Here is a 16,204-nt window from a genome sequence, read left to right on the forward strand (position 1 = left end):
AGAGTGATACTCTAACCCCCATATTGATAAAAAGTTACACATAGGATGAACTCTGGATTAAAATGACATTTCCATACTAAATGACAAATTAAGCCAGAGTTCAACTAGGGTGTAATTTTTATTAATAAGGGGGTAGATGATGTCAAACTGTGAAAATTGTGCACTTAATAGCTACTACACACACACTAACAGCAGATACATATCGATACCTTCAGGTTCAATTGTCGTATAAACCAAAACCCTACTTTTCAGGAGAGCCAAAAAACGTTTTTTTTTTTAATAAAAAAATCGTAACTTTTTTATTTGAGAAGTTATAAAAAAATGACCAAGAGAAAACATTTTTCAATTCTTGCGATGAAAAAGTCTAGATATTTAAAAAATGGGTATCTTCAGTAGTTTTAAAGTTAGCTTGAAGTTACGTCCTTAAAAAAGGCACTCGGTGGTTTATACGACCCATTATATTGGACCTAAAAATAACTCTTTACGTCGTATTTGATTTTTTAGTAAACACGAGACTGAAATTGATGGCTTAAAGACCATTAGATGTATTTTTTTTGGTTTATACACCCATTGATAAAGTGATTTATTCAAATGTATTATTAAAACTATACATGTAAATAATGTATTGTTTACTATTTCCAGGCTTTTGTTGTTTAGAGAATTTGCACAAAGATATTTAACAGTGTAAAAACTATATTTGGTTGAGGTAGAAATAATAAATTTGCTTGCATACGAAAAATAACAAGTTTATTTTTTACAATTTTGAAGGAAAATTATGGCAAAACTAATAATTTTAAACAAAACTAAGCACCATAAATTTTGAACAAAAAAATACAATTACAGCAAAACATTAAGACAGCTTTCCTGGTTCTCTGCTGACGCATATTGAATTCGTTTGGTTATGATAAATTTTGCATAAAGAGAAGAGCCCCAGTATGCTCAGGAGAAGGATTTGTAATTTTTTGAGAATTTCTCTAAGGAATTTATATCTTTACAAGAAACTCAAATTTAAATTACAGCTAAAAGTAAAGGATAGATGACAAAATTTCAATTATTTGTCCGTCAGACAGATAATTTAGAAAATATTAGACTCATTATTTTTTATTTTCTTTCATAATTAAATAATAACAGTGCTACATCGAGTTGAAATGGCGCGATACGTCACGCTTGAGTAGAATTTTTATTCAAAAGTGACATCACGCGACATTTCAACGCAATATAACACTGTAATTATTCGATTACGGAAAAAATATGAGTCTAATATTTTCTAATTATCTGTCTGACGAACTAAATAGATTTCGATTTCATTACCTAGTCATCATCCCTAATAGTACTTGTAAAGTAATAAATTATTACAGAGCATATCAAATGGGTATAAATAGCATTCATGAGCACACTAAGGCTTGTTTTCTTTTCTTTAGTAGAGATCAATAAAATTCACGAATGTACTGGACCTGGAAAGCAACCTTATATACCTACCTATCTAGTTATTATCTTTAAAAGTAGAAACAATCAACTTTCTTTAACTTTATAATTAAGAAAAACTTACTTACTGTCCATACATACATATGTGATGCAATAAATAAATGAATATGTATATGAAACAGATAATTACCATATAGAATACGTGGACTTACGACGTTGGATCCAAATATCTGGCCATTAATGTCTTTGGGCGTAAAAACCATTTTCAATTACGAGAGAGTTTTACATCCTGGCTTAAAAAAATGTATGGTTGATACATCTTAGCAAAAATACCAAAAACTAGCGTTTGGTTTTTACATCGTTTATAAGGTATTTATTTATCTTTTAGGCTATAATTTTTTGGGGCGTATAAACATTTTTTTTGAGAATTTCAATATATCGAATATACAGATCGATAGAGAAAAAAATTCTGATTAAAATGGTATATATAACTCAATTTGGCCAAAATGGTTTATACGACAATTGAACCTGAAGGTGTCGATATTTTTGTGGCACATATTTATCACTACAGATGCTACTGACGCTCATAAATATCAATCTTAAATGAGATGTCAGAATAGAATCGCACGCAATCACTCGCGCCCTCAGATCATAGAAATGATTTTAGCTCGCGCCCAAAGATCTCTTGGAGTATAAGTATTCTTTGCCAAACATTGCTTGTATTATTATGTCGAAAAATCTACAATGCAAATACAAGCTCCACTTTATCTATGAAAGAAAACTGATGAGAGACCAAGTTTAGATATGCAACTTTTGTACCAAATCACAATTTCGAGAGATGCGCAATTAAATTTTGGAGGGACATCAAATTCCAATCAAAGTCTTCAGTGTACTTTATTGGAAGATTCTATTATTGAAACTTTTGCATCTACCAAGAGATTTTCTAAGCCAATTGTTGTATCAATTAAAATAATAAACAAGCCTGAACTCGTTAAGTGAATTTACATTGTAACTGGCGCCAATGTATCCAAAACTCGGGTCCGGCCCGGGGCTGCAAACAAACTAAACTTGTTACAATAGCAATTGTACTTTAAACAATACTGATTTGGGACACTAATCCACCTTGATGAAGTTTCGTTATAAAACAAATGTTGGATACTCTAAAATACTTTAAAGACCCATACATTCATTGATTCTTTATGCATTCTAAGGAGCTTTGGTTTTTAGTAACATTAAAATTTTCAACCAGTGAAAATATTTGGTAAAGGTATTCTTGAGATCATAAAGGCTTATCAAAAGCATACTAGTAACACAGGTGTCACCAATTACCACAAAATCGAATTATACTTTTCAGTTCATATTTGAAATAAAGGAAACAGCGTCAGTCTAATCAGAAAGTCAAGTTAATATTTTAATCTACGAGTATGGTATTGTCTTCAATTCTTAATTTCTTCATCATAGTGACAAATAAGCCAGCACAGATACCGACTAGTGTTACAACCTGCCTTTTTTGTCACTTTTGATATGTCAAAGGCACACACAAACGGATTGGGAAATCGAGCTACTGAAAATACAAGAGCAAACGCGCAGTATATTGCAATGTCCAAAGAGAAAAAAATAGTCTAAACCTATCGATGTCACATACTCATTCGTTACTTGCGTTGTTATTGCTTAGTGTATGTTCGAACCTTTATAGACTAACAACCCTTACTAACTATGGATTATCATTATTATCATCTGTTCATTTAGTCTCCACTACATGAGTACGACCTTCTATAATTGATCAGAGGCAAATAAATGAGGGGTGAGGAATTTTTAGTAATTTTATTTGACCTCAATCTTGATGTCGAATCAACATCGTCATCATCATCATCTGCTGGACATTTAGTATCCACTACAGGAGCATGACTCCAATTAAATGATGACTTTTTTTTTTGTATTTGTGTTTAATCAATCAATCATCATCATCGGGGATATTTGTCTCTACTGTAGGAGCACGAAGCCCTCTAATTGACCAGAGGCAATAAATGAGGAGGAAGGATTTTTTTATATTGTGTTTGACCTCAATCAAACCTGATCAAGAATCGACGCTATCATCATCATTTAGTCTCCGCTGCAGGAGTACGACCATTTCTAATTGACCAGAGGCAAATAGAGGATGAGGATTTTTTTATATTATGACTCAATCAAACCCGTAAATGATGATAAGGTCTAAGATGAAGCACGCTTTCTCAACCCTTTTTAAACGACTCGGCAACAAACTTTTAATCAGCCAGCGTCTGTCATATCCCCTGTTAAAATCCTCCTGAGACTACAAGAATCCACTTATCGTAACTCTCAAAGATGAACGTACTATCTACGCTACAATTTATCCCCTAGAGCATAGCTAAACTGAAAAAAGGGAAAATTCTAACCTGTCACGTTTCGCGCCGCGCTCGTGTCGTCCGCAATTATTATTGTTCGAGGCCGCGGCTGTGCCACAATGTAGTCGGTAATAAAGTAGATTCCCTGTAAGTCACATCTATACTAATCTATACTTCTATACTAATGTGTTTGTTTGTTTGTTTCTTTACTTGAACGCGCTAATCTCCCGAACTACTGGTCCGATTTGAAAATTTATTTCAGTATTAGATATACCATTTATCGATGAAGGCTATACAACATCACGCTACGATCAATAGGAGCAGAGCAACAATGAAAAATGTTGCGAAAACGGATTTTCACGCGTACGAAGTCGCGGGCACAGCTAGTCTTTTATAAAAAGTCCCGAAAAGGTATTTAAGTTCATACCAATAAAGAATTTTCAATTCAAGTGCATAGACTCCCTACGTAATATCTTAGTGATGCCTTACGAGTAAGTATTTACGATATTTTTTATGAGAATATAAAGCAATGCTTCAGTGTTTCTCCTGAAAAGGCAATTCCATTTCTAGTGGGACTTTTGGGGAGGCCTTTGTCCAACAGCGGACGTCATTTTGAATGAAACGAACGAACATTAAAGCCAAGCTCTTTTGCAAAAAATTACCTAATTCAAATAAAAAGATAAATTGCTAGGTACAGGTAATCGTATTTGTTGAGGTGAATTCTACGAGTCTACTTTCAGTTTCGTATTTTGGTTTCTATTTTTTAGCATAGCGCTGATACTGCTTTCATTTCTACTATACGCCGCCGCACCGGTGTTTCCTGCCACTTTTCTTTTTTCAGTCTCTAGTTATTTGTTAGAGATAAAATTGTTAGGGCTAAAATTCAGTTCAGGAATGCCGTATGTTTGTGTCTGTAGGGTACTTTAATGTTTGCATTCAGGAAGCGTTTAAATTTTCAAGCTTTGCTGCGTTTTCTACCATGCTTTAGGAGAAAATAATAATGAATGAAAGTAATCTTATTTTTTTCAGTAACAACAAGTGAGTTCAGCAGTCCATATAGGACCCTATGTACATTGTTATAAGATTCATATTTATTTCAGTTACATGTTAAAGTGAACGTTAAAGAAAGAGGAACAGTTCATTGACGTTTGTTACTCCTTAACACCAAAACTATGTATTGATAAAACTTTAAAATGTAACAGCCTGTAATCAGAATAGCGTATAAAGCATTTTACCAGAATCCACATGGGCAAAGCCACAGGCAGAGGCTTGTCAACATAGTGGAGCGTGGACAATCAAACAGAACAACTGTCTCAATTTGTTATGTTGCAAACACATACAGAACAACAATGATAATAAACTTAATTTTAATTACCTAAAAGTCTCACTGATGTACGTGAAGTAACATACGAACACCGTCTAACAGTTGTTGTTGTTTCAACAATCAACAGTTTCCTTTGTAAATTAGAGAGTAAATCTAGTTAGTTAGCACTTTAGATTTCATACGTCGTTTATTTTAGTTTGGTTTGAAAACAGGGATACGCGAGCGATAACTATTGTCGCACATAAAACAATGTAAGAGAGTAGTCGAGTATTCGTTTATATTTGTGTGATTACAACTTTTCAAATAGCTTTTCTAAGAATATTTTGAGAAGGGCAATTGTTATTTTAGTTTTTTGAACGCGGCATATTTATTTCTTCTCGTATCTCACGTGTCTTTTTCAGCAATTTAGATTTTACTTTCGTGTTTTTTCTTTTTATCTGACTTCATTGCTTTTAAAAAAGTACTTACAGTCCTACAATCGAATAGCGTTCTAAACTTTTGGTTGTTTTTTTTTTCATATTTTTACTTCAACTCTTGTTGTCAAAAGATTTTGAAAATGGAACAGAGTTAAAAAAAAGTTTAACAAAATACAACTGGCTGATATTGTAAACAAAACATTTTTACTTCAACTCTTGCTGTCAAAAGATTTTGAAAATGGAACAGAGTTAAAAAAAAGTTTAACAAAATACAACTGGCTGATATTGTAAAACGTAACAAAGGCTTATTTGTTCGGTTTGATTGATCGATAGCTTCCGCCAATAAATATCGTCGGCGTGACGTTTCACAAATAGCTCGTCACCGTGCAATGTGACGTCACGATTTTTCGATGTCCCCGTTACCTACTATTATTACCTACATTGCGCTGAAAATTTTTGGAAAAATTCAGCTTTAGGTATCAAAGATTCCTGTTAAATATTCATCGTTAGATATTGTTAAAATAACAATCAACGAATGCTGAAAATATAACTGAATTATGATTTTTGAATAAGAAAATGAAAAGTTGTGGTGTTCCATCATATTTTTATTTTTAATTTAGGTTTGGTTTGCGATCGATTTTTTCGGTACAGTAACTAATATTTTGTTGAATTTATTTATTAGCAATGTTCTAACTTCCAACTTCTGAAAATGCTCTACAAGCCATAAATAATCCAGCTGGCAAACTGATATAAAATTCTATTTGAAAATAACAAGCCACTACTTCCACTTGATGCAAATGGAGTAAGATTTGATTAGAGCTACCCGCAATAAGTATCTACTTCATTTCTCTGGAATGAGGTTAAAATTGAGTTGGGATTGAGTTTTGTTATTCCTTTTTACTTTAACCAGTACTCAGTAATTATACTCTCTTCCTTGTTCATTTTGAACAGTCATAAATTTTAAAATGTATTCCCAAGTTTCAAATACCAGAACGGAAAAAATATAAATGGTACTCAGTTTTTGAGTTTCGTTTCTAATGTCGTTGGTGCTAGTCGATTCGTTCGTTCGTTTCAGCCAAACGACGTCCACTGCTGGACAAAGGCCTTCCCCAAGGTTTTCTACAATGAACGGTCGATTACTGGTGCTATTACCCTAATATACTTTTGTCCTTAGATTGCAATGAATACTTATTTCCAAAGATAATTTTCGACTGTACTCAATAAAGTAACTTTGAAAATACTAATTTTAACAAGTAAGTAGACGATTAATCGGGCGTAAGTTGATTTTGTTTCGCAAAGTTCGGAAAAGGGATAGAATATTTTTCCATAAATACTTAAGGTACTTACTATTTGCTTCATACCGTCTAAAAATGAAGTAGGGAGCGTAATATTTCATATTTTTTTATTCAAGAAACATACAAAATGTAACAGAGTGCAGACATTACGCTCCGAATTATTATTCTATAGCTTTTTCCCGCGGCTTCACCCGCGTGAAATTTAGTTTGTCACAGATCGTCATAAATTATAGCCTATATGTTATTCTGGGTTATAAACAATGACACTGTAACTTTTCATCAAAATCCGTTCAGTAGTTTTTGCGTGAAAGAGTAACAAACATCCACACAAACTTTCGCATTTATAATATTAGTAGGATGATTATTAAGTATCCTATAACGATCAAATTAAACCTTCTAGAAATAGATTCATTATTGAATCGACTATTCAATAATTTACATCATGCAACCATGACAAAATAATTGTGTAATCCATTGTTGTTGATAAATAAAGCAGCCCAAACACAAAGTGAAAGTACTCCAATTTAAACGTAAGTACGTCGTCGATTTCGGCACTCTCACTACAACTCCGGTAGCCGTGATCGTCTAGTGGTTAGGACCCTACGTTGTGGCCGTAGTAACCCAGGTTCGAATCCTGGTCACGGCAGTGAAAACTGTCGCGGCGGAGTATATTTTTTAATATTTTTTTTTAACTTTAAACGCGATGGTTCAACTGCTTTTAAGTTAAAATAATATAATCTACGTCTTGAAACAACTTACTGTTACAACTTACTGACTTCAAGCAATTTGTTTATCTTATTAAATTCTTATCATTCTTAATTAATAATGATAAAATTGCGCACGAGTTATTGAAACACTTGAATCCACATACGAGTCTAATAATTGAGAATTAATTATGACGCGAGTATCGTGGAGACAATTTAATGTTAAATACTTTTTTTTTATTTGACTTTGTCCATTTATCTCCTTTCGCGCTGATTTTGTTTTAATTTGTACTGAATTTTATTGCAGAGAAACTGAAAAAAGAGTATTGAGGGTAATTAAGTAATTTTAGCTAAAATTTTACGCTTACAATATGCTCTGCTCAAAAAGAAAACCATAAAAGAAATACCTCTCACTGAGGCACCCATCGATAGGATACCCTGTGAACACATTTTCGACCGAAGATATGATATCCAACTTACAGCGGAGTCGCGAGATTACTCTGGAATCAATGAAGTTAGGATATACACGGACGGCTCCAAAACTCAAACGGGTACAGGAGCTGGTGTCTTCTCGAATGATCTTAATATAAGAATATCAACAACATTAGATAAACACAATACAATTTTCCAAGCAGAATGCATTGGAATTACCAAAGCAGCACAGGCGGTAACAGCCAGAGACATCCGAGGTCTAAACATAAAAATTATCTCGGATAGTGCATCCGTACTGCAAGCGCTACAAAGCAACACAATAACAACGGCCCTTATATTGGAATGCCATGAAGCGCTCCAAGACATTGCAGCTGTAAATGGAGTTACCCTACAATGGATCAAAGGGCACAGTAACTCTTTAGGCAACGACGCAGCGGATGAACTGGCAAAAAGAGGTTCGGACACAACAGTATTTGGCCCGGAACCAATACTGCCGATACCACAAGCACAGATCAGGAACTGGCTGCGTTCCAAAACAGAAGAAAAACACCACACAGAATGGAAAAATAGCGAAGGATGCAGGCAAACAAAAGATGCGGTTCCGGACGTATCGAAAAAGTTCTCCCGCAGCCTCATCAGACTAAACAGGGACAGCATCCGCAAGGTCTTAAGTGTCATAACCGGACACTGTATGCTAAACAAGCACCTATACAACATAGGTGTCACAGACAGCCCACTGTGCAGGGGGTGCATGGAGGCAGAGGAAACACCGCAGCATGTGCTCATGGAGTGCAGTAGCGTGGAAGAACAACGGGCTCAATTTCTTCGATCACCGTCGTCGCTACAGGAAGCCTGCAGCAGCCTGGACGGGCTGCTCGCCTTCTGGGGGGATCTGGGGTGGTTGGAGTAGGAAGATAAACCACAAATCGCGCACAATGGCCCTATCATGAGGCTAAGTGCGGTATTCGATTGCCCTGCAAAACTAACTAACTAACATGCTCTGCTCATACATAATGACAATAACACAACTTCATAATTATTTACAACTAGCGGCCACCCGCGACTTCGTACGCGTGGACCCCGTTTTACCCCCTTAGGGGTTGAATTTTGGAAAATCCCGTCGTAGTGAGCACCTACGTTCTAAAAGGAACCCCCATGAAAAATTTGATACTCCTAGCACTTGTAGTTTCTGAGATTTCGTTATGAGTGAGTGAGTCAGTCAGTCAGTCGCTTTTAAAGATATACAGGGTGTCCCAAAAAGTAATGTCAAGCCGAAGCCCAGAGGTAGAGCATCACTAAGACTATCCAAATCACCCCCATGTATGTACCACGATTTTTTATTGTTTTCGAGTTATGATTGTGTTAAATTTCTGTGCTCAGGCACTTTTTTGGTCACTGTGGCGCGAATAGGCAAGTTATATGCCTGATTTTTTTATTATTATTAGATGAATACTAGGCCTAGCTGATTTAAAAGTATACATCCATAACACGAATGTTAACTAAAAACGTTAAAAATCCTGTGTGTTGTAGACAAAAATCATAATTCGAAAACTATCAAAAGTCGTGGTGATTCGGGTAGCCCTAGTGATGCTCTACCTCTGGGCTTCGGCTTGACATTCTTTTTGGGACACCCTGTAGATATTGCCAATACATATAGGAAACTGAAATTGGATCCCCCTGTAGCATGATTATGTAAGTCACACAATAACGTTCATACGTAATTACGATAACGAGGGCTCAGAGAGGAATATCCACAATTATCTTTCCCCTATTTACCTGAGAAGCTAATGTTGCCGTCATTAAAAGTAACGTTTTTCATTATTGCCCAATTCGGGGTGTATTACTTTTATTCCTCTGTTGTTCTATTTCAGACCGTACCTTGAATGTATATTGCTGTTTTGAATGTGTTGTAAGTTGAGAAGTAACTAGGTAGTTCTTTACAAACAAAAATAATGTTCTTTTACAAATAAAACAAACGAGAGTGTTGGCCTATGTCCTACGTGGTACAATAGACGGAAAACAATAATTTATCTGCATTTTACACAATTTAACAACCTGCGATCGTGACTCCTTTCTTTCTTTCTTATTGTCTCCTGAAAACATATTTTTTCCGAAACTGACTGTGTTTAAAGATCTAGCACTTAACTCAGTGCCTGAGGTGGAAGCGTGTGTTTTGAGACGTCAACGAGACTTCACATTTCTTTCAGAATAATTGTATGCTTTGTCACGTCACTCACGTCTTAATATGTCAATGTCACCCCTCCCGTGCCGCTTCCACCTCAGGCACTGACAAAGTTATCTGCTAGATATACAGGGTGTTAGGTAAATGGGTATATGAGCCGACACTAGCCCATGTTAACATGGGCATATAAATGGTATGGTGAAGTCAGAAATTTGATATTATCATTTTAATTTTTTTAATTTTCATACAAAATATTTTTTATAAAATCCGATTTGTATGAAAATTAAAAAAATTAAAATTATGATATCAAATTTCTGACTTCACCATATCATTTATATGCCCATGTTAACATGGGCTAGTGTCGGCTCATATACCCATTTACCTAACATCCTGTATAGTAGGTATGTTTATATGGTTTATATGCTAGTTACGAGTATGTGCAATATGTGCACCTACGAGTAGTCATCCATGATTTCAAAGCTAAATAATTGTGAGATCATTAAAACATTTCAGTCTCTGTTTTTTGCCCTATCTTTTTTAGTAGCATTAAAATAATTTAGGGACCAAAGAGGATAGTTCAGTCTTTTTTGCCATCCTATTTTCAGACTAACTTAAGTCTATAGTCGTCCTATACGTGTCCCACGGGGAACGAAGTAAGTATATGCTTATATGGCCATTATCGGGTGCTTCTCGTTTATTGCTGAAGCCATGACGTCATTTTACACCGCGAACATGTGCCGACCTGGATGTTAAGTTTATTGTGTTCATATACCGGCCGTAAGGGAGAAATGCTTAGTTGTAGATAAAATAAACAATATTGCATAAAGAATGTTTAACAAAATTTTAGCCTATTGAATTCACCAACGCCATGTTACAGTTGAACTCGGCTGTGGTAAATTATGTCATTATTTAAGTTGTTTCAATGTTGTCTCTGACTATACATAAAAAGAAAACCTATCTTCTGAGCAAAAAGTTAAGCAAAAATACTGTAATTTTTCCGAAGCTGCTCCAAACACAATATCATAAACTTCATAAAACATTATGGATTTTATAGTAACTAACATTTGCATAATTGAGTGACTACGAATATAAAATTATGATTGCACATGTGACGTAAAGAAAAATAATAAATTCGCCGTTCTATTTGACTACGAGTACAGCCAAAAGAAAGTTAATTTCAAAACCCAATTGCTTTTTCATACTAAAGCATTACGAGTCCTCAAAAATTGTACAGCGGTTTCTAAAAATAAGTTCACTTTGACACGGTACAGTCGACGGCACATCAAAGTACCACAAAATGGAAATCTTCCTCAAACGATTTTGAACCTTTTGCTGTAGACATAAAATTCAAAATCCTTCAAAAATTCGTCAGTAGGGCCGCCTGTACCTACTTGCAAGTGTTGCTTTAAATTCCGCTACATTATAACAGCAGAGACGCGGGTGTCGGCGCATTAATGAGTTGTCGCCGTGTTCCAGAGGTGTGATATAGAGATCATTTACGGCTACGTATATATATCAAAACGATTTTATACATTTTCTAGCGACCCGCCCTGGCTTCGCATGGTAGCAAAATACATATAAACCTTCCTCTTATATCACTCTATCTATCAATCAAAACCGCATTAAAATCCGTTGCGAAGTTTTAAAGATCTAAGAACACAGACTATAGGCACAAAATATAACAGAAGACAAACTCCATACTAAACGCGCTCGAGCCACGCACACATAGACACCGCTCCAAGCAAGACTGTCTTGGACGAATGCGAGCGCGACGTGGCGCGACAGACGTTCGCCACACGTTCGATGTGGTTCGCTTGAGTCACGCGCCGGTCAACCGCCTGTGATATTATTTTGTTTTGCGAAATTGACGAAAATGAGTGAACAGAAAAAGTCGTATTATAATTGTTCGGTATTTGGTTGCTTAAACTCATCATTAAATACCGAATTTTCATTTTTTAAATTACCAGTTGATTCGGAGAGGTAAGTAAGTTATTTATTTGAATTTCAATTGAAATTGAAAGCCAACTCAATTATTAGGAATATCGAATTGTTTTAGAGAGGTTTTAGGAATTACTGGATAACTAGCTTTTGCCCGCGGCTTCACCCGCGTGAAATTTAGTTTGTCACAGATCGTCATAAATTATAGCTTATTATGTTATTCAGGGTTATAAACAATAATACTGTAAAGTTACATCAAAATCCGTTTAGTAGTTTTTTGCGTGAAAGAGCAACAAACATCCAGACATCCACACTTTCGCATTTATAATATTAGTTGGATAATAGTGTCAACCACTCAACTAAATACTACTTCCTTCTCGTGTATTTGTTTGCAAACTATTACTATAATAACGTACTAAATATAAATAAGTATACGTGGATATCTGTTATTGTCTTTCTTGCATAGTATTAAGAGTAACATTTTTCTATCATAACGAAATAAACGCAACACATGACAAGACAACCCTGGCGCGACGGCCGAGCGTGCGAGCGAGAGAGGTATGCAAAGCGAGGTACATACATGAGTTTACCTTCTGTTATATTTTGTGCTATAGGTGCGACCATGTTTTGTACACTTTACTGTGATGAAGAAGATAAACAAGAATTCCGTACCGCGCGGGAATAACTTGACATCTCGACCTGCACTTTTTTTTTTTATTAGCTTAAGCGCTTCCTCTACCTTATACCCTACTGGTATAAAAAACTCAACTCGAAATACCCAAAAATACTTGAAATACAGCTCTTGTTCATAAGTAAATATCTCTAATTTAGGCAATAAATATTTGACATAACGATATATCCAATTAATATTATTCTTACAAACATTTATATTTCGATTTATCAATGTATGTCAGAACATGTATTTATTAATATCTCGACTTATACATTTATGGATTTTCGTTTTTAATTTGACAAAAACAGTTATCAAGTTATGATGCCCTCTGAGTACTAAACACATCCATGATATGTGCAGTTGTCTTGTTATGCACGCAGTCAAGAGTTTGGATATTTGGAGTTATCCAGCTATTGCCTTCGTATAATCATATTTTTATATGTGTCATTAGCAGTTGTTAAAATATAATCGTGTCAGGATTTCGAGTGTCTTTAAATATTTTTTACTTACCAACCCCTGAAAATATTTGTTTAATATATTTAAGCGTTAATTATTACTTTTATTACTATTTTCAATAGTTTAAAACTAAATTAACGTTTAAATAGCAAGTTGAAAGAAGAAGGATAAGTTTAGTCAATAGGTAGGTACTAATGTTTTTTCATAACAGACTAATATTTCGTTTGACAACAGAATTTAAGTAAAAAATCTAATAATAAACTTTTAGGTCAATTTTAAGTTCCGGATAATTTTATTTTTATAGTCTATTTGACTTCAATGACATTATTTAGGAATAATGATGAGGTAAAAGTAAGTAGGGTCGATACGCCAGATCTCGTCCATTTAGTGAATTAGTAGATTTGAGGAATAAAAATAATATTTATATAATAATAATAACATTTTGAACGAAAAATTGTTGTCATTATGCTCCCTTTAGTCTTTATAAGTATAGTATTAAACTTGCTCTAAACCATTAGAAGTTTTAATATTATCTTTGTAATATTAATAAAATATAGAAAAAATGCATTCAAAATCACTAATAATTAATAACAGCATGGAAATAAAAAAATATAAATAAAATCTTACTAATTGGTATTCAAAATATTGAGGTAACACACTTAATAATTATAAACAGACATATATTTTAGTTTATTTCATTTTTTGAAATTTCAATAGTATGGCTCAATTTGCAATTTATGGTATCCTCTCTAGGCACAGTTTGCTTTTTACAACTTTTATTATTTACAACGTCTGTATTTAGAAAATAGTCGTGATGATGTGGACGCAAATTGGCTATCACAAGGGTAAGCTACATTAAGAGCGTGTATTAGCGTCCAGGAAAAGGCCTAAGTACTGAAAAAAATCTTTGTGTTCGATACCTACGTCATGTAAATAACGTTTTACATGATATAAAACATGCATTGTTTTGTATATTTTAATATCTTAGACCCAGTTAGACCAGACCGCGATCACTTCTGACGCAAAGTGGAAATTGCATTGTAGTAAATTCGCATCCACCTTATTTTAAGTGTCATTTAATAGAGTACAATCACCGATATCATTATCCGTATTGTATGGTTCATGGTTAAGGCTTATAGACTGCGGTAAATCCCAAACTAGACCTAAATATATTAAAAACTTACCTTGAAACGCGCACCTGCTCATGTGGGATTTATTTTTGGCAAAAACGGTAGCATGCTATAAGATTTTTTTAATGTGGGTTTACGTGTCATACATTCAGGGAATAATAGCAATAGCTTTTGTTCTAGAGTGATCCGTCATTTGGACGTGAACTAGACGGTGGACGCGTAAGGGCGTGTCGACCTTACGCAAAAATGTATCCAACTAATTTTAATTATTTTAAGCTTAATGGTAAGCTTAAAATAATTAAAATTAATTGTGCTTGTTATGAAGCATGGCTTTTGTTCTTTTATTTGTCTTTTTTTTTTAATTTTAAGTAAACGTACAATTACCTGATCAAAAGCGATCATAATCTGCGATTATATTTGATTTTTCTAATAAATTTGCTACTATTTCATTGCAAAAGTGATAAAAATATGTTCTATTTTTATGTTTTGTTTTTTTATTTAAACTTCATTCAAAATAATTAACTTAAATCCAATTTTTACACCTTAAATATTTGTTTTTCTTTGGTGAATAACTTGACAAGTCGTCGGTACACAACTTGACAAGTCTTTTTTTTAATAAATTAAGAAGATAATTTAATCAAATTCTTACGCCAATCGAAAGATATGCATCAAATTAACTTATTTCAATCATAAAAATATCAATTATCATTAATTCCGATTTACCAGGGAACTCTAAACTTTAAAATCGCTCCCCTGAAAAGTACGCAAAAATGACATGTCAAGTTATTCCCGCGCGGTACGGTATTATCAGTAGGTAGATAATGTTCGGATCCTGTTATAAATACTGTTTCTTCAGCAACTTCATCTCATCACCAGCCGACATGTATTCGTGGTGGTGGTAGAGCAAGCTATGCTTTGTTTATAAGCTTTGGGTCGTGTATAAGTCCCAATACTCATAAAGAATTTGAATACATTTTGCGAATAAACCTATTTAGAATTTAACTAAAACCCAGCTCATAAAGTATTGCCAAAACCATTATGAATTTTCAGGTCCTATTAAAACGGTAGATTCTCCACAAATGTTCATCCCTTTTCCCCCACTTAAAGATTTATGTTTCCGACAAAAGCCTAGGTCGTCGTTTTAGGTACCAACATAAATGTATATGAAACGTAGGAACATACTTGTACCTATTTATAAGTACCTAATACCTTTGGTTTTAACTGTCGACATTTTGAACAGTGATTTTTAGCTTAAATATGAAAAGTTCATACTTAGTAGATGATCACGCTCAAGCTCTCAATTTAAAATCCGGTGGGACAGCTATAATTTTAAATTTTAATTTTTACTTGCATACATTATTATCATACATTGTATACTAGCTTTATCTATTTATGGATATTCTCAGAGTTTCTGACAACTGAACTTGAAAGGCAGGTAGGTTTCTTACAGAGTGTAAACATCCACTAAGAACGGATTTTACGAAACTCCACCCCTAAAGGAGTAAAACGGGGTCCACACGTACGAAGTCGCGCTCTAATACCACAGATAACATAATACTACGTGATACTACTACGAATACTAATACTATCAAAATAATTGTATAACTTAAATTTATGTTTAATCTATCTATTGTTACGTTAATAGTTCTAGCTAACACCATTTCCGACACAAAGGGACTTCGGGAAGACGCAGACCACACGGTTTCCAAAAGATTTGAGATAAGACAAACCCAAGTTCCACACAAGAGAAGGTAAATAGGTATTCCAACGTAGTCGTCATGTATTTAGTTATATTCGTTCGTTTCAGCCGAAAGACGTCCACTGCTGGACAAAGGCCTCCCCCAAGGATTTCCACAAAGACCGGTC

At 34.3% G+C, this 16,204-nt stretch overlaps 1 non-coding gene across 1 annotated transcript; it reads left to right on the forward strand.

The window, feature by feature from the left end:
* The first annotated feature begins 7,397 nt into the window (after positions 1 to 7,397).
* Trnah-gug (transfer RNA histidin (anticodon GUG)) lies at positions 7,398 to 7,469 on the forward strand. Its single transcript has one exon. It is a non-coding gene; the product is annotated as a tRNA-His (tRNA).
* The last annotated feature ends 8,735 nt before the right edge of the window (positions 7,470 to 16,204 follow it).

The sequence above is a fragment of the Ostrinia nubilalis genome, chromosome 8 (assembly GCF_963855985.1).
Source record: "Ostrinia nubilalis chromosome 8, ilOstNubi1.1, whole genome shotgun sequence".
In the NCBI taxonomy this organism is placed as follows: domain Eukaryota; kingdom Metazoa; phylum Arthropoda; class Insecta; order Lepidoptera; family Crambidae; genus Ostrinia; species Ostrinia nubilalis.